Source organism: Miniopterus schreibersii (genome assembly GCF_964146895.1).
Source record: "Miniopterus schreibersii genome assembly, chromosome: 16".
Classification (NCBI taxonomy): domain Eukaryota; kingdom Metazoa; phylum Chordata; class Mammalia; order Chiroptera; family Miniopteridae; genus Miniopterus; species Miniopterus schreibersii.
In genome coordinates, this window is record NC_138116.1 from 14,748,089 (window position 1) to 14,775,334 (window position 27,246).

At 42.7% G+C, this 27,246-nt stretch overlaps 1 long non-coding RNA gene across 1 annotated transcript; it reads left to right on the forward strand.

The window, feature by feature from the left end:
* LOC308568711 lies at positions 1-26,616 on the forward strand. The gene is made up of 3 exons (XR_014000521.1): positions 1-391; positions 7,004-7,258; positions 25,784-26,616. It is a non-coding gene; the product is annotated as an uncharacterized lncRNA (long non-coding RNA).
* Positions 26,617-27,246: the final 630 nt, after the last annotated feature.

The window sequence follows — 27,246 nt, forward strand, 5'->3', positions numbered from 1 at the left end:
GGGGGAGGGGGAGGCGCGGGAAGCGAGCGGCCGCTCCTCTTTCGGGCTGGGGAGAAGGCGACCCCCGCGCCCGCTAGTTCGGCCTCTCCATTCAAGTTCGCCGGCCGCGGCCGCCGGGATCCGAGGATGGCACCGGGCGCCCGCCCGGCTCTGCGCCTTTTTTCCAGCCACCGCGCAGAAATTTAGGTCAAGGACGTCGGGATCAAACCCAGACCCCGGCGCTCCTCGGGCGGCCCCCGAGATCTCCCAGGACCGGGGGGCGTAAGGATTGCCGAGACCCTCCCGCACAGACACCGGCCACAAGTTTTATTTTCCTTTCGCGCTGAAGTTCTCTCTGGCTCCCGCTCCGCACCGGCGAGGCTTGCGCCGCTCCCCGCCCTTCCCGGCGGAGGTACGAATCCGTGCCCGGGAAAGGTTATTTTGGAACTTTGAAAAACGGACGCGATTCCAGTGGTGAGAAAGTGCCGAAGGAAGGGTTTCCGCGCTAATCATGCAGCGTTTTAAAAAATAATAAAACAGGTTTATAGGAGTCAAGGTCAAGTGATTGGGATTCAAAGCAACACTTTGTATATAGTAAAATAGTTTTGAAGCGTCTCTGGGATGGCTGGGAATCGTGGCTATTTCAGGAAACTCCTCTCCAACTCTTCCATTATACTTTTATTATTTCTATGCCGAGATAGTAAAATGCTTGCGATTAAAATAGTACCAAGACACTCCCCCTTCACCATCTGGGGGGATAGCTGAGGGTAACTTCAGACACCCCCTTTCACCGCCCTCACCAGCCGCCGGCCACCTTAGGACCTGTGTGGTGCGGCTGCAGGACACAGTAGGTGCTTAATAGGTAATGGCTTCACCCCTTCCCAGACTGAAAACTCGAAACAGACGATGTTTGTAGCTTCCCAAAGGCATCTCACACTTCTCCAGCAGACTCCAGGCTGGCCAAATTCAGGCTGGATTCAATTTATGAGGTATTTAAAACAATTCTCCTTATTGTTTTAAATTATTACAATACATTGAGTTAATATAGCACAAGGGACAACAAAGTTGTGGTTCATCAAATATTCAAATTAGTGTTAAGCATGAATTGATGCCCAGTTAACACTTTTCCATTAAATTGTCATAGGATTAGGACACAATGGAGTACACTCAACACCAAAACTGCACCAAATCCACTGTGGGTCTTGGAAAAGTGGAAGGATTGGAAAATCTCAACACCAGCCAAAGCCTTGGGTGACCAGACTCTTAATCTTCCTGTCTCCTAAATTGGGATAATTCCTCCCTGTCAGGATTGATGGGGTGAGAGGAGGGATTGAAGTGAGCAAATGTAAAAGTCCCCTTCGCACTGTAAACCTAGAAGGGTCATGCTGATTATCAATCACTACTTCATCTGACTTTCAGAAGGCGCTTTAAAGCTTTATACCACAAGCCCAAGCGTTTTCTGTAACCTCAAGCTGCTTCCCAAATCATCTAGGGTCTCGTATGTTGAAGAGCCAGTTGTTATTACAGTAATTGTTTATTATGATTACTCTCAATAACAAAATGCAGACAACAGAGCTAATGGGACTGTGTTTGGCATTTTTATGCTACAACTATACAGACCATCAGAGGTAGAAAGGCCTTTCCTGATCCAACCCCCTCATTTTATATCAGTGTCCCAGAGGAGCCAAGCTCACCAGGCTGTACCCTGCCCCCACCAGTCAGTTCCTAAAAGGGGTTCCGGCCACCAGTGCAATGCCCTTTGGCTCTGCTGCCTGCATATTTATTCTGTCCTTCACGAGGCAAGAGTAGGGTGTCCTTGTTCCCTGTTGTGGACTTACACAAGCTGACAATGAACTGAATTAAAGCCCTGAGAGGGGCTAGCGCTGCAGTTACAAAGTCAGTGAGAGAGAGCTAGATCTTAAATCTCCATTACTACATTGTTTGTACTTACTTATTTTTCATTTATACGCAGTAACATTTACTCTTCGTGGTCTATAATTCTATGAGTTTTGACAAATGCCTGGAGTCGGGGAACCACCACCGTAATCAAGATACAGAAGAGTTTCATTGTCCCCCCAAATTCCCCCCTGCTGTCCCTTTCACTGCATTAATTATAATAGCTTACTATTATTATGCATTTCTTCTCCAGCTCACTCGCTTAATGTAGCCCCTGGGTCAGAAGAATTACAGAAGCACAGTGTCAGTCCTCTACCCTCTTAAAATCTCAACAGCTCTTGACACTGTTGGACACTCCCTTCTTGTTAACTACTCTCCCTTCACTCATTCTTGATGCCCACATTCTTCTGGTTTTCCTCCTCTCTCCAGCCATTCCTTCCCTATCTCTTTGCCCTGACTCCTCCTCTGCCTTTCCTTTAAATATTGTTCATTCTCAACTCCCCGTTTCACACCCTCTCTGGGTGAGCTCCTCTAAGATGGGTTTAAATACCACTTACATGCCAATGCCCCTCAAAATCTGCAGCCTGACCTCCCTGAGCTCTAGGCTCTGGTTAATTTCCTATTCAACATCTACACTTAGCCTTCCCAAAGGTCCCCAAACTCAACATGCCCAAACCTTGCTTTTTCCCCACTAAATCTGAACCTCATAAGATTCCCTCTACCACCTAGAGACAAGATTGACTCCTCCCCAGGTTGACCCCTTCCCATGTGCAATTCATCATGAAGGTCTGTAATATGCGGTATTTAGGTCTTCCTAAATACCTCTCAAATTCATCCTTCCTGCTCCTGTATCCCAGATCTCCCACTTGAACCCTTGCAATAGCCTCCTGACATTCTTCCCACACCCATTCTTTTTAACATGTCTTTATTGATTTCAGAGAGAGGGAGACAGAGACAGAAACATCAATGGTGAGAGAGGCATTGATCGGCTGCCTCCTGCACGCCCTGGACTGGGGATCGAGCCCACAGCCCGGGCATGTGCCCTGACTAGGAATCGAACCCTGATCTCCTGGATCCTGAGTCAATGCTCAACCGCTGAGCCACGCCCAGCCGGGCCCTGCACCCATTCTTATTCCATTAGTGTGCCTAGAAAGCTTTCCCTAACCTCTCTGGCCAGGTCAGAGACCCCTTGGTAGGTACCGTTAGTATCCTGCCAGAATGTCCTCTGTGTCCCTTCCCCTGTGATCATTCGCTCTGTTGCTCGCCTCCTCCCCGCAAGCCCTGAGTCCTGTCCATTTCTGCTCTCCATGGATTAGCGCAGTGCCTGCTGTGCATGGTGGACGCTCAATCAATATTTGCTGAATGACTGAAAGGATGAAGGAATGAATGAAGGTCAACATCTAATTTTGTTGTAGGATTTTATTTTATTTTTTTTGTATCCATGTTCATGAGTCAAATTGGCTGTAATTTTCCCTTCTTGTATTGCCTTCGTCTGGTTATACTGGCCTCATAAAATGAACTGGTAAATGTTCTTTCTTTTTCCATTTTCCAGAACAGTGTGTATAAAATTGGAATTATGTGTTCCTTGAATGTTTGGTAGAACTTGCCGGTAAAATGTCTGGGTCTGGGATAAACATTTCCTAGGTTGATTTTTAACTACTGATTCCATTTCTTAATGGCTTTGCATCTCTTTGGGCTTGATATTCTTCTCGAGTCAACTTTTATACATTAGATTTTTCAAGGAAATTATCCATACCATCATCTTGGTTTTCACACTTATTGACAAAATGCTCTTCAGACTTTTCTCAGTATATTTTCTCTACTGCATCTATCCATAATGTCCATTTTTTCATTCCAAATATTGGATATGTATTTTCTCTTTTCTGGATCAGTTGTGCCAGAGAGCTACCTTTTTTAACTAGGTTTTTTTTCTACTTTCTACTAGTGTTTTCAAAGAATCAACCTTTAGTTCGGTTAACACTGTTTTCTGTTTCATTCATTTTTGCTTTCATATATTATTAATACATCTTATATTCTTATTTATAAGAACATATACTACATATATGAATATACACCATATATGAGATATATAGTGTGTATTATTAATATATTATTTTTTTCCTTCTCTCTTTGGGTTTATTCTGCTGCCTTTTTATTTTATTATTTTTTAAACTATATCTTTATTGATTTCAGAGAGAGGAAGGGAGAGGGAGAGAGAGAGATAGAAACATCAATGATGAGTCATTGATTGGCTGCCTCCTGCACGCCCCCTGCTGGGGATCGAGCCTGCAACCCGGGCATGTGCCCTGACCGGGAATGGAACCACGGTCTCCTGGATCATAGGTCCATGCTCAATTGCTGAGCCATGCTGGCCAGGCACACTGTTGTCATTTTAGTTGTATATAATCATTGTTTAGATTTGCCCATATTTACCATTTTATGCACCTTTGTTTCTAGCATACTATTCCTTTTTTTTCTAGGTACCAGCCTTTTTCCTTGAAACATAGCTTTCATGCTTTCTCCATTAATATAAAATTGTCTTCTTTCACTCTTATCCTCTAATGATGGTTTCTCTGGGCGTAGAATTCTAGATTGAAAGTCTTTTACCCTCAGTACTTTTTTTGACTATGTCTTCTTGTTTCTCTATTTATTGCTGAGACACTTGCTGTCAATCTAAATGTCATGCCTTTGTAGGTGATCTGCCTTTTAGTTTCCGTTTTCAGATTTTTCTCTTTGTCTTTGGCTCCCTGCATTCTTACCATGCTATGTTCAGGTATGAAGTTCTTTTCATTTATCTGGTTCAAAATTCATTGTACATCCAAAATGTCAGGATTTTTTTTTTTTTTAGCAAATCTGGAAAACTTTCAGTCATTGTCTCTATGAATCCCCTCTTCCTTGCTTTCTTTCAGTTCTCTCCTTCTGGCTTAATGCACCTTCTCCCTCCTCCAGAAAGCCTGAACCTTCCTCCCAGACTTTCCTTCACTTTGGCTCTCTGCTGCTTCCTGGGCAACTTCTTCAGGTCCATTTGCAGTGCTTTCTTCAGCTATGTCTAATCTGTTGTGTAACTCATCCACTGAGCATTTCATTTCAATGACTATGTGTGTCATTTCTAGAAGTTCTATTTTTTTCTCTTTCTTACCTACTTTTTTTATACTGTTGGGTTATTTTCTCATGGTTTCAAATGTTCTTTCATGTCTTTAATAATTTTTAACTCACTTATTTTATAGTCTGATAGTTTTATTGTCTGAGATTCCAGGGACTCTTGTATCTACCACATCTTGGACATGGTAGATTGTATCCATGTATATTCTGTAGTTTAGCGTTGGGTCTGTATTTTTATATTCGATTTTCAGCTTTGGGGTTCCTAGTCCATACAGGTAGGGTAAGTTCCAGCCCCAAATTTACATAGGCTGGGCTGTAGTCCCAAATTCTCAGAAAAGACTTTTTTTTCTGCTTTCAACTCATGCCAACACAGTTAAATTTTCTTGTCTCCCTGTGCCACTGGGGAGATTTTTTTCCAATGAATTATTTCTATAATGATTCATCCTTTGGAGGGTTCCAACTTTATGTGGGGATCTCAGTTCCATCTCCCCATTTTTAACGAACCCAAACCACAGTCTCTTTTCCATTTTGATGCCCAAACTTTAGACTTTCAAAGCCAGCAAACCTGCCCAAGACCAACTCCACCTCTGTGTACTCACTTACCATGCTGTCATTCCCTCTTGCTGCTGGCACTGGGGGCCTTTCCTTACTGTCCTTTGAGCTCATTTCAATGGGTTTTTATTGCATTTTACCAGTATTTATAGATGATTTATAATGAGAGGTTTTCAAGTTATTTAGTAAGCCATATTGCCAGAAATAGAACTCACTTCCATTTAATTTTTAATACCTTCACTTTGAATGCTTTTTTTTCCCTTAGAGTGCTGTGGCATCTAAGATTTCTGAATAATTTTGCTTCTGAATAATCTTTTATGGGTGAGGCAAAATTGGAATGAACTCAAATGAGGCAAACATAGGTCCATGCAGCTACATATTACATTTACCTGGGAATTTTAAAAAATACCGGTACTTGGTGCCACCCACAAGATTCTGATTTAAGCGGTCTGGGGGACAGTCTGGCTAGTAGTCTTCTTTAAAATTTCCCCAGTGATTGAAATATGCAACCAAGGCTAAACACAATTATTTTAAGACATACTGACGAAAACAAACCAGAACGATCCCTGGGCTTTATCCCAGACTGTCTGATTTGTTTTGCTTGGGGAGCGCCCCCAGGCATCTTTTTTTTTTTTTTAATTCCCCTAATGATTGTAGTGAAGGTCAGAACCAATGAGTTACCTGGGCACATCCAGTCAGAGGGAGGGGATCAAATAATGTTAGAGCCAGAAGCATGAGGAACCTGGACTCCAGCAGGTTGTACAGTCTGCAGCAGCCCATCACACTGCTTTTTAATTATGCAGATTCCTGGAGGCTGCAAGCAGGTAGACTTAATGTAAGGCCAGTGGGTCTCTCGTTCCCAGAGGGCTGTGACAGGCAACCACTTTTGGGAACCACTCCGTTGGCCCCTCTTGTTTTACAAAGGAGGAAACCATCCTTGAGATAAGTGGTATTTTCTCAAGGTCGCCGAGCTGATTGAGAGGAAAGCTGACTCCTCCCTCCCAGTCTAGTGTCCATTTCGTTCATTTCCAAACATAAAGCCTCCTACCGCTTTTAGACAATCTCAGCCACTAGAAAGAGGCAGGTTTTGGACTTCTGTGCGGTGATTTCAGGAATGTGGGGTTTTCTGTTTTCCTTCATGTGTGGATTGCACAGCTGAAGGAAAAGAAAATGGCCTGCTGCCTTGCGTGTGGGTCTTACTAGTGGCTCGGTGACCTTGAACTGACAAGCCACCATCAGTCTCACTGCCCCCTCTGTAAACAGGCGGTCTTGGTGGCTTGAAAGTATGTCCACAAATTCTTTAATACTCCTCCAAGAGGTGGAGCCCGACTCCCCTCCCTGAGTGTGGGCCGTACTCAGTAACTGGTTTCAAATGACCAGAATACGGAAGAAAGGATGGTGGGTGGCTTCGGCAGCTGCGACACAGGAGCACTGTGGCTGCCCGCCTTACTGTGTCTCCTGGATCTTGCTGTAGGGGAAGCCAGGCGCCAGATCCTGAAGACACTCAAGTAGCCTGATGGAGAGGCCCACGTGGGGAAGACTGGAGGTTTCCTGCTCACAACCTGAACTAACTTGCCAGAATTGGGGGTTAGACACCTTAAAAGTGAACCTGCCAGCCCCAGCCAAGCCTTCAGATGACAGCTGCCCTGGCCCGCATCTCGACTATTACTTCACGGGAGACCCTGAGCCAGGACCTTTCAGCTAAGCCATTTCAATTCCTGACCCTCAGGTACTGTGTGAGATAATAAATACTTGTTCGAAGCTACTGAGTTTTGGGGGTAATATGTTACACCAAATAGATAACTAATACAGAGATCCTACAAAATGCACTAAAATAGAGCTGCTTAGCTTATAGGTTTGCAACAGGATCCATATGCTAACGTTTCTAGAGTGCTTTAGTTAGACCCTGGCCAAATGAAGCGCATATGAGATTCGAAGTAGTGATTGCGTGTTATTAATGTTATCAGATTGCAACACATTTCATGTTCAATTACCTGCCCTGCTCTTTCTGGAGCATCTCTTTGCTCAACTTCTTATCCCCACTGCACACTTATGAAAGGTCACTGTCAAGATATAAACGTATATGTATGATTTAAATGTCTTGGCTCGGTTACTAACAACCGTGAGCGTGTTTCCAAATGGGAAAAGCTCGGTTCATTTAAACTTGCTCTTTTTCACACAATGCTCTTTGTTTACTTTTTGGTATTGCGTTTCACCGCCACGCCGAGCGCCTCATTGATTAAAGAGCTTGTTCACTTTATCTGTCTCCTGGAGTTACAAGCCTCGCTCTTAAGAACCGACATGGCAGACTTGGCACAAAAAAAAAAAAAAAAAGAAAACCATATTTTCACCAGAAAATATTTAGTGAAATGAATTTTTACTCATGAAAATTCCAGCAGGTATAAATTCCATGTCTAAAAGTAATGGGCCTTTTGTATTTCCTTTAAATAAATAAATAGCTCTCTCCTCGAGAACGATGCCTTCTGAGCATGCTCTTAAATTCAGGGCTAGTTTGTTTTCTTCTAGCATGTGCCTACAGATCCTAAGTTGGTCCTAGACGTGTATATATGGGAAAACCAAGATGTCTCTTTCTAACAGAGTCATAACTGGAGGTATAAATTATTAGGGGGAAAACCATGAAAAAAGGGTGTGAGGCTGAGAGAAAGTGAAATTCTATTTTCAAACACTCTTTACTGATCTAACATACACCTATCTTTATGTGTAATTTTATTTACTCCCAACAGTGTTTAATATATTCAGAGATATAAAGGTGTTCTTCACTTAAATGATAGAGGAAATGTTTTGTTTTTATTTATTTTCCAAACTGGGGAAGGAAATGCGAAAAGCTCCCTAAAGGAGGGGGCGGAAAATAAAACCCATTCAGCCAAATGTTTCCTTTTGCATGTTTGCACTGGGCTCAGCTAGAAGCCTAGTGTTGGGTTGAAGAGCTTTGCTCCCTTTTGTGCCCTCTGCCTTCCTCTTTCCTTGTCTCCACCTCAGTATGATCACACCCAACCAGGGCAAATGTTGCCTACAAATCCAGCTGACTAAGAACACGTCAGACTCCTAACTAACATCAGTATCATTCATTGAATGACCACAGCCGAGGAGCCTTCTGGGTGTGGTGGGGACAGGGATCAGAAATCTTTTCATCTCCAGGAGCTACAAGAGGTGGGCAGTAGCTTGGAGTTGGGAGCGAGGCTGGCTCCGGGCCCTCTGGGTGGCAGTTTCCTGCGGGGGATGCTCTGTGCCACCCGGGTGAGCCCCTCCCCAACCACAGCTCTCATATGAGTGTGGGTGCAGTAGCCACAACAGAGAAGCCTCAGGAATTAAACAGAGAGCTACCATTCTCATTAAAAATATCCCAGAGCTGCTCTCCCGTGCACCTTAAAGCTGTTTAACTGCTGTTTGTCATTCTGTCATCATTATTCTTAAACACACAGGTAAATATTTTATTAAACATCTTCACTGCTTGGCAGTTGGGAGCCCTTTGCCTCCTAGAGCTGGCGGTCGCCCAGCGCTGCCCGGGAGGGTGGGAGCGCCGAGGGCCACTTGAACACCCGGCGGTGTTAATAGAGTAGCAGCCCTTTCCACCTGGAAACCATTTTCTCCTCTGGCCTCTCAGGCTTAATCTTCCATTTCTTCTTTTTTAATCAGTTACCAACTTAGTCTTGATGAAAGGTGCCGGGGCCCCCAGAAGAAAATGACTGTGCCTTTTAACTCCACCTGGAAATGTTTGACTTGGTGCCTCCATCACCTTCCCTTACACCTCTACACCCAATTAGGAACCTGCCCCACCCCCACTGTGACCCGCCTTGCCAAACAGAAACCTAAATGTCACAGCTGGAAACATGTAGGTCCCCTCCACCCAGGCCCCTCGCCCAGCCTGCAGTTCACATCTGGGAACTCCATACAGCCTCATGGTCGTGTCCACTGCCCAGCCTCGGCCCCGTCAGCTTGCCAACTTTCCAGCAAGCTCCTAACCCAGCCCCACAAACCCACCCATTAGTTTGGACCAACGTTGGGTCTGCTTCTTCAAAACTCTTTACTCTTTACCATTTATACACTATTGGAGGTGGCCAAAGCAGCAAGAGTGGCATGGCTGTAGTGTCAGCATCAGGTTCCGTGAGTCTTCAGGAGGCCACCCAGGCAAGATCTGTTTCTGTGAGAAATTCCAGACTTGGAGGACTGTGGGTATGACGCCCTCTTCTGGCAGATGGTGGGAACGCCTACTTGTGCCCCTGCGTTTTGGTTCCCTTTACTGGCAGAGAAAAGAGAAGCTGTCTCAGCTCAGGGCTCCAGATTCCAGACTCCAGAACCCTGCTGTCAGATTCTGAGACCCAGGCCCCACAAATCCAGAGCTTTCCTAGAGTTGAAACCAAGATCCACCACAACAGCCCACACTGAAATTTCTACAACTACCAAATAACTAATTCCAAGTGGCTGCAAGAAGGTAATGCAAGAAAAAGGAGAGAGAGGAAGCGCTATAATCTCTGAAGGAGGCATGCAGGAAGGTGGAAATCCAACCTGTTTAGCCAAACATGATATTGATACACAGACAGAGGAAGAGGGAGGAAAAGAAGAAAAGATTAGATGTGGGGCCCAGCCAGGAGTGGCTCAGCGGTTGAGCATCATCGACCTAGGATCTAGGAGATCAAGGTTTGATTCCCGGTCAGGGCACACACGCAGGTTGTGGGCTCGATCCCCAGTCGGGGGAGTGCAGGAGGCAGCTGATCAATGACTCTCTCATTATTGATGTTTCTCTCTCTCTCTCTCCCTCTCCTTCCTTTCTTTGAAATCAATAAAGATATATACATATATATTTAAGAAATGCATCTTTTAAAAAAAAACATTAGATGAGAGGACAATAGAGGATAGACTGTAGAGCAAACTGCTGAGTAAGACACTAGAGCTAAAAATAAAACCGCTTGGAGAGGGCATAAGAAATAGAAATGTGGCTGTGCCCATGGGTGGGAGGAACAGGAGGCTCTGTGTATAAACACCCACAATTAGAACATGAGAAAGAAGGGATCATAATCCAAGAGGAGAAGGGTTGAACATAAGAATAATTCGAAGCCAACCAGAAAAATCATTTCATCACCATCCTCTGACTTTTGTGGATGGGATTAATGATGCTGGAGACTTCCTCAGCAGGGGCTGGCCGTGCCTCTGGCTTCTTTCTGAACAGGCCCCCAAGACCCTCATCCCCCACTCAGCAGATGCCACACTAGAAAGGAGGGCAAGACCTTGTTTTTTATCTTCTAGTCTGAGTCATAGATAATCATGAGCATTCAAAAAAAATCAATTGCCCCAGTGGCTGATGGGGAGGCCTGCCTTGACAGAAGGCGTTCGTGAGGAAGACCCAGGGGGGTTAGCTGATCACAAGCTTGATGCGAACCTACAGCACAAGGAGGCTGTTGAGAACCCTAATGCAATCTTAGGCTCTATTAATAGAACAGCAGAGTGTGGAAGGAGGGAAGCAATAATCCCAGTGCGTGCTAGCGGGTCAGGCCACGTGCAGTTTTATGCTCAGTCCTGCGGGCTATATTTTAAGAGAGGCACTGGCAAATTTAAGGCTGTTCAGGAGAGCGTGAAAAGGATTGGATGCTGGTATTTAGACAGCATCGAGATTAGCTTGACAGTCCTTTTACAACTGGCACGATCAGAATGTTTATTGCACTGAAGACGCAGAATCTCAGTCGCCAGTATCAGGAATCCTGTTTCCAGTGTTTACTTAACCTCCCTGAGCTTTTAAGGGAGCCCCTCTCTATATAATGGGGATAATACTCTCTACCCAGTCTACCTGCAAGCGTAGTTTGAAGGATGAGTCTGCTCACTTGGGCTGGTGTGTACTGAGCATCTAGCTACCAGCTCTGTGCCAGGCACTGGGGCACCAAGAGGAGCTTGAAATCTAGGTGGACAGATAGGCCCATTGTACTAGGTGGACAGGCATTTTGCATATAATGTGACAGATGGTGATAGATATATGCACTGATTTGAAATGAGATGCAGTTAATTTCTTGTAGGGCAAGAGTGACAGTAGAGAAAACAGAGTCTTTGTGGAATGTGTCCTTGCAAATGCAGGAGGACAAGGAATCACTGGAGGAAAGGTTAGAACCAGGAAAATTCAGTCACCAAAGACAACTGAAGGGTCTCAACAGTGTCAGAGGCCACCAAGAAGTCCAGGAAGAGGAAAGCTCCAGATCACTCCCTAAAAGTGGAGCTCAGGAGCTTATCCTTAGTGGTCAAAAACACATTTCAGGAAAATGATGGAGGCAGCAACAGACTTCATTTAGGAACTGTGTGGGTGTATGCACTTACTGGACACCTACTACACACGTAGCACGGTGCTACACCCCATGGAAGTTCAAGAAGCATATAAGGGAGAGAGGGACTGGGGAGGGGGAGGGGACGAGGTAGAATGGGTCATTGGGGAGAAAAAGGGACATCTGTAATATTTTAAACAAAAATAAAATTAAAAAAAAAAAAGCAGCATATAAGTCCTCTTTGATGTTGGTTGGTGAGTTAAGACTAACACCTATATGTCCATTAGAGAAGAGTGGAAGATTATTATAGGAATTGTTCAACTGGGTGAGACAACAGATGGTAGCTCAGATGGCCAGCTGGTTGACCCAGGATGGTATTCCTTTTGCTTATGAATGTTAAAGGAAAGAGCATGACGTTAGTGCCCGTCAAACATGGCCAACCTGATCCTAGCTTCCCCTTGCCCTTGTTTCTTGGGATGTTTCCTTTCTCAGAAGTGTTCAGAAACACGATTCTTATCTTAACATCGCTCATGTTTGCTCCCGTTTTGTTATTTACTAGTGGAATTAATATTACTCTTTACCCTGCTCATATTCTAGATCCAATGTGCGCTTTTTTCTATCAGTGGGTTTGTGTTTGGTTGATTAGTTACTCGTGTTTAATGTAAGATGACAAGAACTGTAATACAGAGAGGAATGATCGTGGAGGATGCAAGCGTACCAACTCAAGAATTGGCTTATGATTTTCTTTTTTTCGTGCACGGGGGTGGGCACCGGGTAGGCAGGTTAGTAAGGCATTTGGATTACTTGCAGATGGTTCCTCTTACCAACCTGGTGACTGAGGCAAAATAGGGGAAGTTAAACTAAATGGTGTTAGCTGCACATGCCTCCGTCTTCTTGATCTGTGACATGAGCCCTAGTGGACTTCCGACGGGTGCTGTACAAATGCTCAAGTCACCTGACTTCTCCCAGCTTGAGTACCCCCATCTGCATCACTTCCAATGTACCTTTTTGTACGTTGGCTTCTTTCATAGGTTAAATTTTTGCAAAGGGAATTCACCTTATAGACGAGCTCTTCCTCTAACTCACCCTTTGGGACTCCCCCAGAATGTCTTTCCCTCGGGGTAGCCACAGTGGTCTCTGTGTGATGCAGACAGATCCCTCCAGTGGCTTCCCACTGCTCTCGGCCTCTCTGGTGCAGCCTAAAGGGGCCTACATGATATGATCTTGACCTGCTTTTCCAACCTATATTATGCCACCATCCCTACCATGTCTAAAAAATAATAATAATAAATGAATTTCCCTCCTTAGGCCCTTTGCATATGCTGTTCCTTCATCCTAGAATGTTCTTTCTCCACTCACTGTATGGATATCTCCTTACTACTTTCCAATTCTTTTTTTTTCAAAATATGTTTATTGATTTTAGGGAGAGAGGAAAGGAGAGGGATAGAGAGAGAGAAACATCAATGAGAGAGAGAAACATTGATTGGCTGCCTCCTGCACACCCCCTACTGGGGATTGAGCCCAAAACCTGGGCATGTGCCCTGACTGGGAATCGATCCAGTGACCTCTTTGTTCAGGGGTCGACACTCAACCACTGAGCCACACCAGCAGGGCACTTTCCAATTCTTAGTTCAAATACCACCTCCTCGAAAATGCCTTTTCTGACCAAGCTCTGAGGTCGCCTCCTCACCCCACTGCTTTCTAGTTCGTTGCCTTGTTTATTTCTTGCTGGGTGCTCAGCCAAGGGCCCCAACTTTGGGTCTTTCCCTGTGGCAGCATGGGCTTCCTAACAGCATGGAAGCTGGATTCTCAGAAGAAGGAAGCAGAAACACCGAAATCTAAAATATTCTCCACCTATCCTCAAATCATTTTCTAGCACATCATCTTATTTTATCTTCTTCCTAGCACTAAATGACTGTGCTAATTTATGTTTCCTTCCTTTCTAATTGCTTGCTCCGTCCCCCCATCCACGAGGATGTGAAATCCATGAGTTAGAAACCTTGCCTATCTCACTCACTGCACATGCCCAGAACAAAGAAAGGACCCAGAAAACATTTGTTGAATGAGTATATTTAAATGCTCAGAAATAAGGAGAAAGAATCAAGATGGACGTGAAATGCAACGAAACACACAAACATACACGTGCTCACCAAAAAATCGGCTGCAGAGAACTTTCCGGGAAGAGAGCTGTGACCGCTCAGAACTCATCACAGAGCTGGACAGGGAGGGTGGTGACTCAGGCACAGAGACCCAGGACACATAGGACCTTACAGGGGGGCAGGATCAGAATGCAAAGCTGGACCTTAAGGGGAAGTAGGCTGTACCCAGACACCGCAGGTCACCAGCGGGATCAATCCCCTGAGGTCCTGGGCCTGGCATGGGAGGGCTTCTGTTGCTATACCCGAGTCTAAGCCGAAGAGGAAGATGACCTTAGTTTAACCCAGTTCAAATCAGCACCTACTATGTGCAAAACACTGTACTACATGCTGTGGGCGATGGAGAGGTGAGAGGCATGGGACCCGTGCCCACCTTGAGTAGAGCCTACCTGTGGATCAGGTGAGCACAAAGAGGGCTCCTAAACGGAATAGAGGGGTTCAATGGCAGGGGAAGGACAGCAGCCTCGAAGTTACAAACGGGAGAAGCAGAAGGGCCAATGCGAGAGGTGGTTTGCAAGGAGGGCCCACCAGAGGCAGGGAAGACAGGGCACGCCTGGGGACCCGCAGGAGCTCCATCAGCTGGAGGAGGGAGGTCTGCAGGTACATGCAAGAAAAGCAATCTATCATCAGAAGTTCCAGTAAAGTCCCTCAGAAACGACTCCTGAAGCCAGGGGCTGGAGTTATGCACTGAGAGCAAAGGAGAGGTGGTTTTCCAAGTGGGAGACTGGAGAGCAGTTTTTACAGCTGCATTAGAAGAAGGGGAAGGAATGCTGGGCAGGCAAAACCACAGGCGGCACCGCAGACAAAGGCAGAAAAGTCCAGAAAGGAATCTGGGCCATGTTGTGATGGAATCAAATAGTAAGTGACTCTTGGGAGGTGTGCGGATGGGGGTGGGGTGGGGGTAGAGGGTAATTGTAAATACAAAGAGTTTTTGTTTGGACCTGAATGAACTAATTCTGCCATTAATGTGAAGCAGCAGCACTCGCAATAGTCAGAGGGTGGGAACGGCTCACTGTCCATCACCAGGTGCGCGGGTGAACAGCGCGTGGCATCTACGTATTTCGGAATTTTACTCATCTGCAGAAAGGAATGAAGACATGGCGCATGCCACAGTGCGCATGGGCCTTGAGGGCATCCTGCTGAATGAAATCGGCCAGGTACAGAAGGACAAATACTGCAGGATCCCCTTTATGGGAGGTACTTAGAACAGTCAATTCATTGAGAAAGGAAGTAGGATGGTGGTTGCCAGGGGCTGGGGGCAGGGGGACAGGAGGTATTGTTTAATGGATATGGAGTTTCGGCTTGGGATGGTAAAAGAAAATTCTGGACATGGATTAAAAATAAGTTCTGGAAATGGCTAGTGGTGATGGTAGCGCAAACATGTGAATGTACTTAATATTTCGGAATTGCACACTTAAAAACGGTTAAATGGCAATTTTACATAATGTATATTTTAGCACAGTAAAAAAGTTAATGTGGAAAAATAAACAAGTCAAGGATATCCAGGAGAGTTCTGAGAAAGGAAAGAGGGGATGAAACCTTACCAGATAGTAACGCAAGTTATAAAACCTCAAGAATGCAAACAGCGTGGAGCATGATCGCACAGACAGACAATGGATTAAAGTCTGAAACAGGCCCAAAGTATTCAAGACGTGCACGTGGGGGAACGCGGGCGCCTGGGAACTGCGGGAAACAGCCAGGGATAACAGGAGCCATCAGGAGGATTGCCTTGGATCCTCAGCTCATACTTCTGGCAGGAAGAACTCCAAATGGGGGAAAGCTTGAAATGGAAATACGCAAGTCCTAGAAGGAACCAGGGGAAATTCTTCTTCAACCTCAGAGGGGGCGCACATAGGGGCCATGACTTTGAGTCACTCCTTCAGCCTTTCTGTGCCTATCTCATGGGGTTGTTGTGAGCACTGAAGGAGTTAATACATGCAAAGTGCTCGGGACAGTTCCTGGCACACACAAAGGACTCGGTACTTGACCACCATCACCATCATCATCATCACCATCATCATCATCATTGTCATCACCACCATCATCAGAAAGAAAGAATGAGGCCAGCCAGGCCGGAGTGGTTCCATTGGGTGAGCACTGTCCTGTGCACTGAAAGGTTGCCGGATCGATCCCTCGTTCAAGCACACACCTGGGTTGCGGGTTTGATCCCCGACCGGGGCACTTTCGGAAGGCAACCAATTGATGTTTCTCTCTCACATCGATGTTTCTCTCTCTCGCTCTCTCCTTTCCTCTAAGCATGTCCTTGGGTGAGGACTTAAAAAAAAAAAAAAGAATGTGGACATTTTATAAACTGATATAGAAAAAGTATCAAGATATGTTATTAAGTGGAAAAAAGGCAAGGTGCAGAGCAGTGTACACAATATATTATCCTTTGTTTTAAAGAGAGGGTTAGAAAAATACATGCATGCATATATAAGTATGCATATATTTGCAAGTGTATATTCACACACACACACAATAAATATTTCTGGTTAGGCTGCTGCACTGCACAGCTCCAGGGAGCACAACTCCATTGTAGTCCATGTTGGTGGCATCCTAGGAGCTCAATATGAACGGTACCCTGTGGACTTGTGCACCACGGTGGCCCTGCTAACTTGGCTACACATGGTCACGTATCTCTGAGAGAACACAAAGAACCGAATAACGCTGTTTGCCTGTGGAGAAGACACAGAGATGGCTCAGAACAGAGGTGGGAAGGAGACTTTTGACAATCCAGCTCTTGTATCTTTTCAATCTGGAACTATGTACATGTTTTATGGAATACTCCTCCCCCAGAGAATAAATAAATAAAAGGAGTTGTAAAAATAAGTGCACACATATAAAAGTTATACATAAAAATAGCAATACCTATTAGAGAATTTAGAAAATACAGAGAAGTATAAAGGAGGGAATTATAATTAAGCATGATTTTTCTGGTTGTTTTCTGTGTGTCTGTCTGGAGGGCTTTGAAAGGCAGCATTGCTTGTAGGGCAGGAATGGGTAAACTATAACCCCAGGCCATATCCATCTCACCACCTGTTTTTGTAAATAAAGTTTTATTGAAACACAGCCTCATACATTTGGTTATGGGCCATCTCATGACTGCCCTCCTGCTACAGTTAGTTACTGAGTCAGTTTGATTTTGCTAAGTTATTTGCTGCTATTCCTAGTTCAATCTATAAATCTAGTTCAATCTATAATTGCCCAGGCATGCCCCCTCTAAAAGGCACAGTGAAGAAGTAAGATGATAGCAATAAGTTATAATGAACATATTAGTTTGGATTTAGAACTTAGGGAAAACAAGGAGCAGAGGTCTTCACCACAATGAAACTAATGTTAGGATAAGTGATAGCAAACTGGACTTGTTTGCCTATAAGAAACAGAGGGATATAATTTTAATTAAAGTAAGACTAGCATGCCAAGACAAAGTAAAGATCATCAGGGTGGAGAAAATGAAAAAGGTATTCTCAGAAATGAGCTGGGCCTTATTAGAAGTACAGCGTTAAATGAATTTCCTATGTTATGGCATGGAATAAGAACATATGAGAAAAAACACACCTCCTTTCTTGAAGTCTCACCAGACATTTAGTCTCTCAATGTCCAGGGTGACATTCAAAAGTCACGTGAGAAACAGGACAATTATCCTTTGGGCAGGACTATCCTATGCATTATAGGAATCTAGCATCCCTGGCTCCCCACTAAATGCCAATAATGGCCCCATTTATAATGACAATCAAAACAACTCCTTAGAACTTTCAAAACTCCCCTGAAGGGCAGTACCACCCCCCTTGAGAACCACAGATACATGTGAAAGCAATTTGAAAAGTTAAAAGCACTTTCCAAACACACAGTATGATTAATCTACAAAAACTGCCGTGAATTTTCAGTAGATACTGTGTTTCTGCGCTATTTAAGTGGAGGCTATTGAATTATAAAAGATGAGTGTTTTCTTTTTCTATAAAATCTATTTCCATTTCTGGAGACATGGCAAGTGAATCAATATACTTACTAAAAACAACTAAAAATTCTGGATTAGAACAATTTCTTAAAAGTGTCAGTGAGTGAGAGGAAAAGTTAAGGGTTCTTAGCCTAGGGATTGAGTGAAGTGGAGCATGACACTCCAAGGGCATTTGTTGAACCTGGAGAACTTGAACTTTGGTATTCATGGCTTCATAAGCCTTATGAAGAAGGAGCTAAAGCCTCAGGTCTGCCCAAGGTGGGGAGTCTAATAAGACATCTCCCACTGGTCAGTGTGGCTCAGTTGGTTGAGCATCCTCCCAAAAAGTCAGCAGTGGATTCCCGGTAGGGGCAAGTCTCAGGCTTGATCCCTGGTAGGGGGCATGCAGGAGGCAGCCAATGATGTTTCTCTTTCACATGGTTGTTTCTCTTTCTCTTGCTCCATCTCCCTTCCTCTCTCTCTAAAATCAATAAAAAACTTTTTTTTTTAAACGGAGATTTCCCAGCATAAAGATGGGGCATCTCTAAAGGCTGTGCCTGTAGTGAAAGGGTGGATTCAGAAACACCTCCCATGCCCTCCTGGAGACTGCAAGGAAAATCTGCCTCAAACTTTGCACTGGAGAGGATAAGATGTGTGTGTGTGTGTGTGTGTGTGTGTGTGTGTGTGTATACATACATGCCAGGAATCACCACAAAACATTCAAACTGCAAGCTGTCCATGACACAATTTATAGCAAAAAATCCACACTCTTCGGGTGGTCTGAATACCCCAAGTGGAGACTGTAACTGGAGTCATCCCAGGAAACAGTAATGCCTCCAGCACCTGGCAGAAGACAGAGTGAATCGTCTATAGAGGAAGCCAAATTTATCCCAGACCTCAAAGTAGTCCCACACATAAAATATCAAGAAAAATGATCAGGTTAAATTTAAATTACAGAGAGGGGTTGGGCAGAGAGAGAGAAAGAGGAGGAGAGGAGGAGGGGGAGGGGGAAGAAAGAACAGAGGAAGAGAAGGAGGGGAGAAACAAAACACAATGGAATAAGGCACTGAAAACTAAGCGCAAGGAGCATCAGGTAGCTGGAATAGACCTACAAACACGTTAAATCCTGAAATAGTAAGATAAAGACTATCAAACAACCATGTTTAATATTGTTTTTCAATCATGGTTTACATTCAACACTATTTTGTATTAGTTTCAGATGCACAGCTCAGTAGCCAGACAATCATATACTTTACAAAGTGTTCTCCCTATTATTTCAAGTGTCCACCTGGAACCATATATAGTTATTACTAATATAATAATAATAAAATATAATAAATTTAATAATATAATAATAAAATCCACACATGAAAATATATACAAGAAAAAGAAACTACAAAATAGGATCAAGCAATTTTGAAAAAGAACCAAAAGAACTTCTAGGGAAAAAGAACTCAGTGGGCAGATTTACTAGAACAATCACACATAAAGAGAATGTGTAAAGTGGAAGACTGACTGAAAAACATTTTTATGATGCAGCATAGAGAGACAAAGAAAGGAAATATGAATGAGGAAAAAAGACGTGGAGAATAGATAAAGAATGTTAACAAACATCTAATTAAAGTCCCAAAAGGAGAGGAGAAAGGATGGGGCAGAGACAATATCTGAAAAGATAAGGGCTGAAAATTTCCAGGACGGATGAAGTACATCAATGCACAGAATGAAGAAATCCTAGGGATCCCAATCAGAGTGTATATATCCATCCCAGTGAAGCTGCAGGACACCAAAGACAAAGAGAATATCTTAATGCAGTGAGGGAGGAAAGAAAGATTATGTTTAAAGGCGTGATGGACAACTTACTATTCATTCGCAGCAATAGAAATCAAAAGACGATGGATGATGTCTTCAACGGGCTGAGAGAAAATCATTGCCATTTTCAATTCTACACCCACAATGAAAGGGGAAAAGTCATTTTCAGACACACAAAACCTGAGAGAATTTGGTACCAACAAACCTTCACTTAAGGCAGAGGACAAATTAGTCCTGATGGAAGGTGTGAGGAGCAAGAAGGAACAAAACCCACAAAAAGTAAAAAAATAGGTGAAATATTGGGTATATAAAGCAATGATAGTAATAGACTTGTGGGTTTTTGAAAGAAAAATTGATAGAATTAAAATGCACAATGGTAACATGCAAGTCAGGAAGTGTAAACTGAAGCTGTGAGGTTTTTATGTTTTTCAAAAGAAAAAAATTAATGAGTAATTTTGATTTTGGTCAGTTATTTGCTGCTAGTTCTAGAAAATCCACATATAGAATAGAAACAAAGTATTTAAACTGGTGGAATTTTTTAAAAATGAAAATGGAAAAACAGCAAATGAATCTAAAAATGGGCAAGAAAGGATAGAATATAAATGGAATTTGTGAGGAAAATAGAAAAAAAAAAAAGCTATAAACCTGAAAATGTTAATAATTATGACAAATATGAACAAATTAAATGACCTACCTAAAATATAAAGCTTGTCAGAATGGATTTAAAAAAAAAAATCTAACCACATGCTGCTCATAAAAAACATGCCTTAAGCAAGAGTATAGAGAGTTTGAAAGTGAAAGAATGGGGGAAAGGTGCTAAGAAAAGGGGTACTGGGTTTAGCTATCTTAATATTAAGTAGAATAGACTTAGGGCAAAAGTATTGTAGAGACAAAGAGAGTCACTTCAAGATGTTAAGAATTCCATTGTGCCTGGCCGGGTGTGGCTCAGAGGTTGAGCATCGACCTAGGACCCAGGAGATGGAAGCTCGATTCGAGGCCCAGATTACTGGCTCCATCCCCAGTCAGGGGTGTGTAGAAGGCAGCTGATCAATGACTGTCTCATCACTGATGTTTCTATCTCTCTCTCCCTCTCCCTTCTTCTCTCTGGAATCAATAAAGATTTTTTTTTTTAATTTAAAAATTAAAAGAAAAGAATTCCATTGAACAGAAAGATATGTTGATGTTAAAGTTATACACTCAATAACTTTCCAAATATATGAAGCAAAAATTGACAATTACCAAGAGAAATATACAAATCAGCAATCGTAATGGGACACCTAACCCACCTTTTCCAGTAATTGGTAAAACAAACAGTAAAAAAAAAAAAAAATTATCAATAAGGATGTAGAACTTTTGAACAACACATTTAATACAATTGACCCAAGAGACATTATATCAGTTCAGGAAACCAATGCCAAGATGGCATTAGATGTGCCAGAGGTTTCCTGAGGAAACTGCCTATGAAGATACAGAGAAAGAAGCAGGAGTAGGCAGGGAGAGCCTTCTGACCACAGTGTCGGTCTGAAAGGAATGAGAGAAGGAAGAGCGTCAGGTTACTGTGCAGTTCTACAAATGGTCTGACCAGACTGATGGGGTGGCTTTGAGCCAAAGTTGCCCATTAGAAGAGTCTCACCTCCCACAGGAATGGACCTACACTGATACTCCCAGCATGCTCTATTATTGGAGCCCAAGGGAAGAGTGGTCTCAGCACAAATGTGTTGGTGAAGCCAGAGGAGCAGTTAGGGCTCTAGTCACCTAGGCTCCCCACAGGAGAGCTGAGTGACCCATGTGTATGACCATCACAGACATGAGCTGAGTGTCACGTTTTGACTGCTATCCCCAATCTGCAAAAACACATTCTTTTCAAGTTCAATGCAGAACCTTGACAAAAATTGACTATATACTTGTTCATAAAGCAAATCTCAATATATTTCTTAAGAATTAAAATTGTACATACTGCATTCTCTGACAATAACAAAAAGTCAGTAGGATCCTCCACCCACCATATACTTAGAAATGTAAGTGGGGAGTCTAGTAAGAGATCAAATAATCAGGGAATCAAAGAAGAAAATATAGTGGAGACTAGAAAATATGAAGAACTGAACTATAATGAAAACATGTAGCAAAAATTTTGAGATAGAGCTAAATAATGCTGAGAAAAACATGGCCTAAAACATTATGTTAGGAAAAGAGAGAAAAACTGAATGTTAATGAGCTAAGCATCCATTTTATAAAGTTAGAAACACATCAGCAAAATAAACTCATGAAAATTAGGAAAGGAAATAATCAAGGTAAGAGTAGGAATTAATGAAATAGAAATAAACACAATAGAGTAGAGTTACAAAGCCCAATGTTGGTCCTCTGAAAAGACTAATAAAAATGACACATCTCTGGTAAGACTGACCGAGAAATCGAGAGAAAGCATAAGCAATATCAGAAGTGAAATAGTAACATACATACAGTGACTACAGACACTAAACAAAATAGTAAAAGAACATTGTTGAAAATATTTAGGTTACTAAGTTTGAAATTTTATACACGGCAAACATATTCTCAGGAAAATCTGACTCAAGAAGTAGAAACCCTGAATAATCCTATAACCATGAAAAAAAAACCCGAATGTATAAATTAAAACCTTTCTGCATACTAAACTCCAGGCCCTGATGGCATCACTAGTGAGTTCCAGACATTCAAAGAATAAATAGTTGTAATCTTATCCAAGCTATTTCAGAGAATTAAAAAAGAGCTCCCATTCCCTCAACTAATTTTATGAATCTAGCATTAATCTAATGCCCAAATCTGACAGTATAAGAAAGGAAATTTTCAGGCTAACCTCTCATAAATGTAGATTCAAAAATCATAAACAAAACATTAGCAATCTTTTTAAAAATATATCTTTATTGATTTCAGAGAGAGGAAAGGAGAGAAGGAGAGAGAGAGAGAGAAACATCAATGATGAGAGAGTCATTGATCGGCTGCCTCCTGACTGGGGATCAAGCCTGCAACCTGGACATGTGCCCTGACCAGGAATGGAACCGTGATCTCCTGGATCCTAGGTCAGTGCTCAACCGGCCAGGCAAAACATTAGCAATCTTAATTAGCAATATACAAAAAGGATAACACATTAGGAGCAAAGCAACATTTATATGCTATAAATGCAGAGGCATTTGATAAACCCCACTTGATTGGGATGTATTATTCTTTTTACATCTTGCTGGATTCATTTTGCTAATTCTTTGTTAAACTCCATCAGTCTTTTAGTCAAGTATTTTGAAGTTATTTTATCAGTTGTGCACACATTTAGGACTATTGGGTCCTCTTGATTTTGTTATGTCCTTTATCATTATGAAATGTCCTTATTAATCTCTGATATGATTTCATAGCCTGAAGTTTACTTGATCTGATGTTAATGTTTTCACAGTATTTCTTCTTCCACCTGTTTACTCTAGACCTACCTATGTCTTTCGATTTAAGAGGGTGTCTTGCAGACAGTATATTTCAGATCTTCCTTTTTCCTCAAATCTGAAAATCTCTGCCTTTCGGTTGGAGTGTTCACCATTTATATTTAATGTAATTATCAGTGTGGTGGGATTCAAATCTACGATCTTGTTTTTTGTCTTCTACTTGTACCATCTTTTCTGTGTTCTTCTGAGTCTCTTCTCCTGCTTTCTTTGGAATTGCTTGAGTATTTTTTAATGATTCCATTTTAATTTCCACTATTGTCCTCTTAGGCATATTTCTTTATTTATTGTTTTTTAGTGACTGATCTGGAATTTTTAATATACATGTTTAACTTAACACAGTCTACCTTCAGATAATATTAATGCCCTTCACATTTAGTGTAAGAACTTTACAACAGTATACTTCCATATTCCTCTTCCCATCCTGTGCTATTTTTGTCATATTTACTTCTACATATACTATAAACCCCACAATACATTATTACTATTATTATTTTGCTTTAAGCAATTACATTTTCAAGGGATTAAAACATGAGGGGAACAAGACTGTTATCTTTTTCTGTACATTTACCATTTATTTTTTTGTATAGATCCTCATTTTCACCTGGCATCATTTTTCTTCTGCCCGAAGAACTCTGAATCGTTCTTATAGCACAGGTTTGCTTGTGACAATTTCTCTCAGCTTTGGTATCTGTGATAAAGCTCTGTTAGTCTTGTTTTTATTTATTAATAAATATTTAAGTTGTCTATTTAATTCTTCTTCATTTGTTTAAGTCTTCATTCCTCAGAAAAACATTTCTGCTGGCAACCGAATTTTAGGTTGACAGGTATTTTTTTTCTATCAGTAACTTAGGGACATTGCTCCATTGACTTTTGGCAAGCACAGTTTCAGAAGAGAAGTCCAAAATCTGCAGTGTGGGTTGGCAGGCTGGGGCCTCAGGAGAGAAAATGGTACAGTTCTAGTCCAAAGGTCAGAAGACCCAGGAGAGCTGATAATGCAGATGAAGTTCAAAGGTGGTCTGCTGAAGAATTCTCTCTTGCTCAGGGATGCCAGTCTTTTAATTCTAGTCAGCTCTTCAGCTGATTGAATGAGGCCCAATGACATTACGGAGGGCAATCTGCTTTACCCAGAGTTCACCAAGTTAAATGTTAACCTCATCTAAAAATACCATCCAATTTGACATATAAAATTAACTTTCACAATGCATTACAGGCATTATCACATTGGCTGGTGGGAACCTGAACTATTTCCAACCTTGTATGAGCTCCAAGAATTGTTTGGCCTATTGCTTTCCAGAATCATTTCTCTAGTCTTGTGGAATTCTACCACATAAATGTAATCATCAGTTTTTATCTGAAGATTTGTGAGGACCCCTCTGTAAATCCCTGGATATCTCTCTTCTCTCTTCTTTCATCTCTCTTAAATGATGCTGGGATGATTGGTTACCTATAATTCATAAAATTTTGTCTCCTACCTCACACTATACACAAAAATAAATTCCAGCTTGGCTGGTGTGGCTCAGATATGTACCCTAACCAGGAATCAAACCAGCAAACGACTCCCAACCAACAGCCACTCCAGCCGGGCTAGTATGAGCATTTTAATGATGTTAATTTTCCTATCTATGGACGTGGTACATGCTTCCTCTTATTTGTATTGTCTTCTATTTCTTTCTTCAGTGTCTTATAATTTTCCAAGTACAGGTCTTTTTCATCCTTAAATTTATCTCATGGTATTTTTTTTTTTTTATGCAATTGTAAATAGGATTGTTTTCTTAGTTTCCCTTTTTGATAGCTGATTATTGGTGTATAGAAATGCAACTGATTTCTGGATATTTATTTTGTATCCTGCTACTTTACTGAATTCATTTATCAGTTCTAGCAGTTTTTTGGTGGAATCTTTAGGGTTCTCTATACCCAGTATCATGTCAGTTTATAAACTGCAAATAATTACAGTTTTACTTCTTCCATGTTCCTTTACACAGCATCTAAATGCACTTCATGATGTGACATTGATTGCTTCTTTCCCCATGTATCCTTCACTGTGGGTGTACCCAGAGAGTGCAGGGACCACAGCAGTCTCATGCATTGTGTGTCCCCAGCACACAGCATGATCTCTGGTGCACAGCAGGTACCCAGTAGATGTTTCTTGAATGAATTCATCAGGCTTTAGCCTACCTATCTAGCTCCAGCTCTTGCTATTTACCCAAATACCCTCTATTCTAGCCAAACCAAGTTCTCCAACAAGTCAGGCCAATCTGTGCATCTGAACTTGTGTAGACATTGGTCTCTCCGTTTAGAATGTTTTCTGACACATTTGTCAATCTGGGTGAACTCTGATTCCTCTTTTACGACTCAGTGCAAGTGTGCATCCTTCTGTGACTGCCAGTCACTCGTTTCTTGGTGTTCTCGTAGCGCCTGGGACAGCCCTTTGTGGCAGCACTTAGCATATCCTCCTGGGATCACTTATTTATTCACATCCCTGTCCCCTCCTGGAGGATGGGAACTGAGTAGCTCATCTTAAATCACCCTCCCTGCCCTGCATGTGATGTTGGGGGAACAAACGAAAAAGTAACTAAATCTTTTATCTTGAAGGATCAACCTGGGGAATTTCTTTTTCCACAGGAGGAGATCACCTGAATTAAACTGGAGATTGAGGGCAGCTGTCACTGAATCTCTCCAAGTCATTCTGTTTACGTGACTGTGGTAAAAGGAAGAAGTAGAGGAGCCAGAAATTGAAGCAGGTGGAAGGGGTGGGAACCTGTAACAACATAATGGACATTTCGCCTTCCCTGAGTACCTGACCTCCTGAAGGATCCTGCCACGTATTTACTGAGCGGATCGGAAAGTGAGTCTTGCTTGTCTCTCTGTGAAGGCAAAGGCAAAGGCAAGAGAGGAGCCAACGCTGCACTGGGTGCCCGTTCAGTACCCATGGGACCTCCCAACCAGCCTGAGTCACTGTGGGCAGACCACACAAATGAGATTCCAGGTGTCCTTCACATCAGTGTCCCGTATCACTTCATCCCCTTTTCTCTACATCATGTCAGGAGGAATATTCCATTATGATTCTTCCTAATAATATAGTTCTTTTCAGTTTGGAGAAGAGGCCAAAAGATGGAATTTCTGGACCAGGGAGAAGATGATCACCATGATGGAGCTGGGACAGCTGCAGGGCCTCAACACAGGCAGCCAGCAAGCTCATTCATTTGAGGGTCTACCTGCTATAGTGCTCACCAGCTCTCCATCATGAAAAGGTATGGCCTGAGCACAGGTCAGGTGATGCAATGGACTTACCTATAGGGGTCAGAGCCACTGCTGAGCTCACCTCCTCATGACAGCAGGCAAGGCCCCATTACTCAAAAAACTATGATCTGGGCCCCCATTCGGTGAAACACTGAGGGATGCTCCAAATCAGATGTTCAAGGCTCACTGCCTGTTTTTATAAATAAAGTTTTATTAAACAAAGTCATGCCTATTTGGTTCCATGCTGTTTGTGGCTGATTTAGGGCAAACTTGTGCAGGTGCAACAGAGGCCAAATGTCCCATAAAGTCTAAAATATTTACTATCTGGCCCTTTACAGAACAAGTTTGCCAACCTCTACTCCAGGCCATGGGGGAGAGTAACAAGATGGGATTTTATGAGAAACTGATGTTCCTGGGTTACGTGAAACTTAAGATGAAATCCCACCCCTCCGTCTATGCTGGCTGCACTTAGTGTGGGCTGTGTGCGCCCCTCCCCCTGCCCACCAATTGAAACAAAAACTCCACACATCCTCTCCCAACAGATGGAAATGGCTTATCTTTTTGGTTATTGGGGAAATGCAGCAGAAAAACTTGTCCAGATGGTGTGTATAAATCCCAGTGAGGAACCCACCCCACAAAGACCAGGGTTCCTGGTGGGATCCACACAGGCCTAGGGAGAGGGAGAGGAGAGAGACATGGGAAGAAGAGTGGAAATTCCTACCTGCCCTTTTGCATCATTGAAATAATCTTGGGTGCTCAGTGGGTACTTCACCTGATCTAATTAAAAATCAGATTGCTGTTTTAACTGAGAAAAATAGTACTTTCAACTGTTTTAGAAAGAAGAA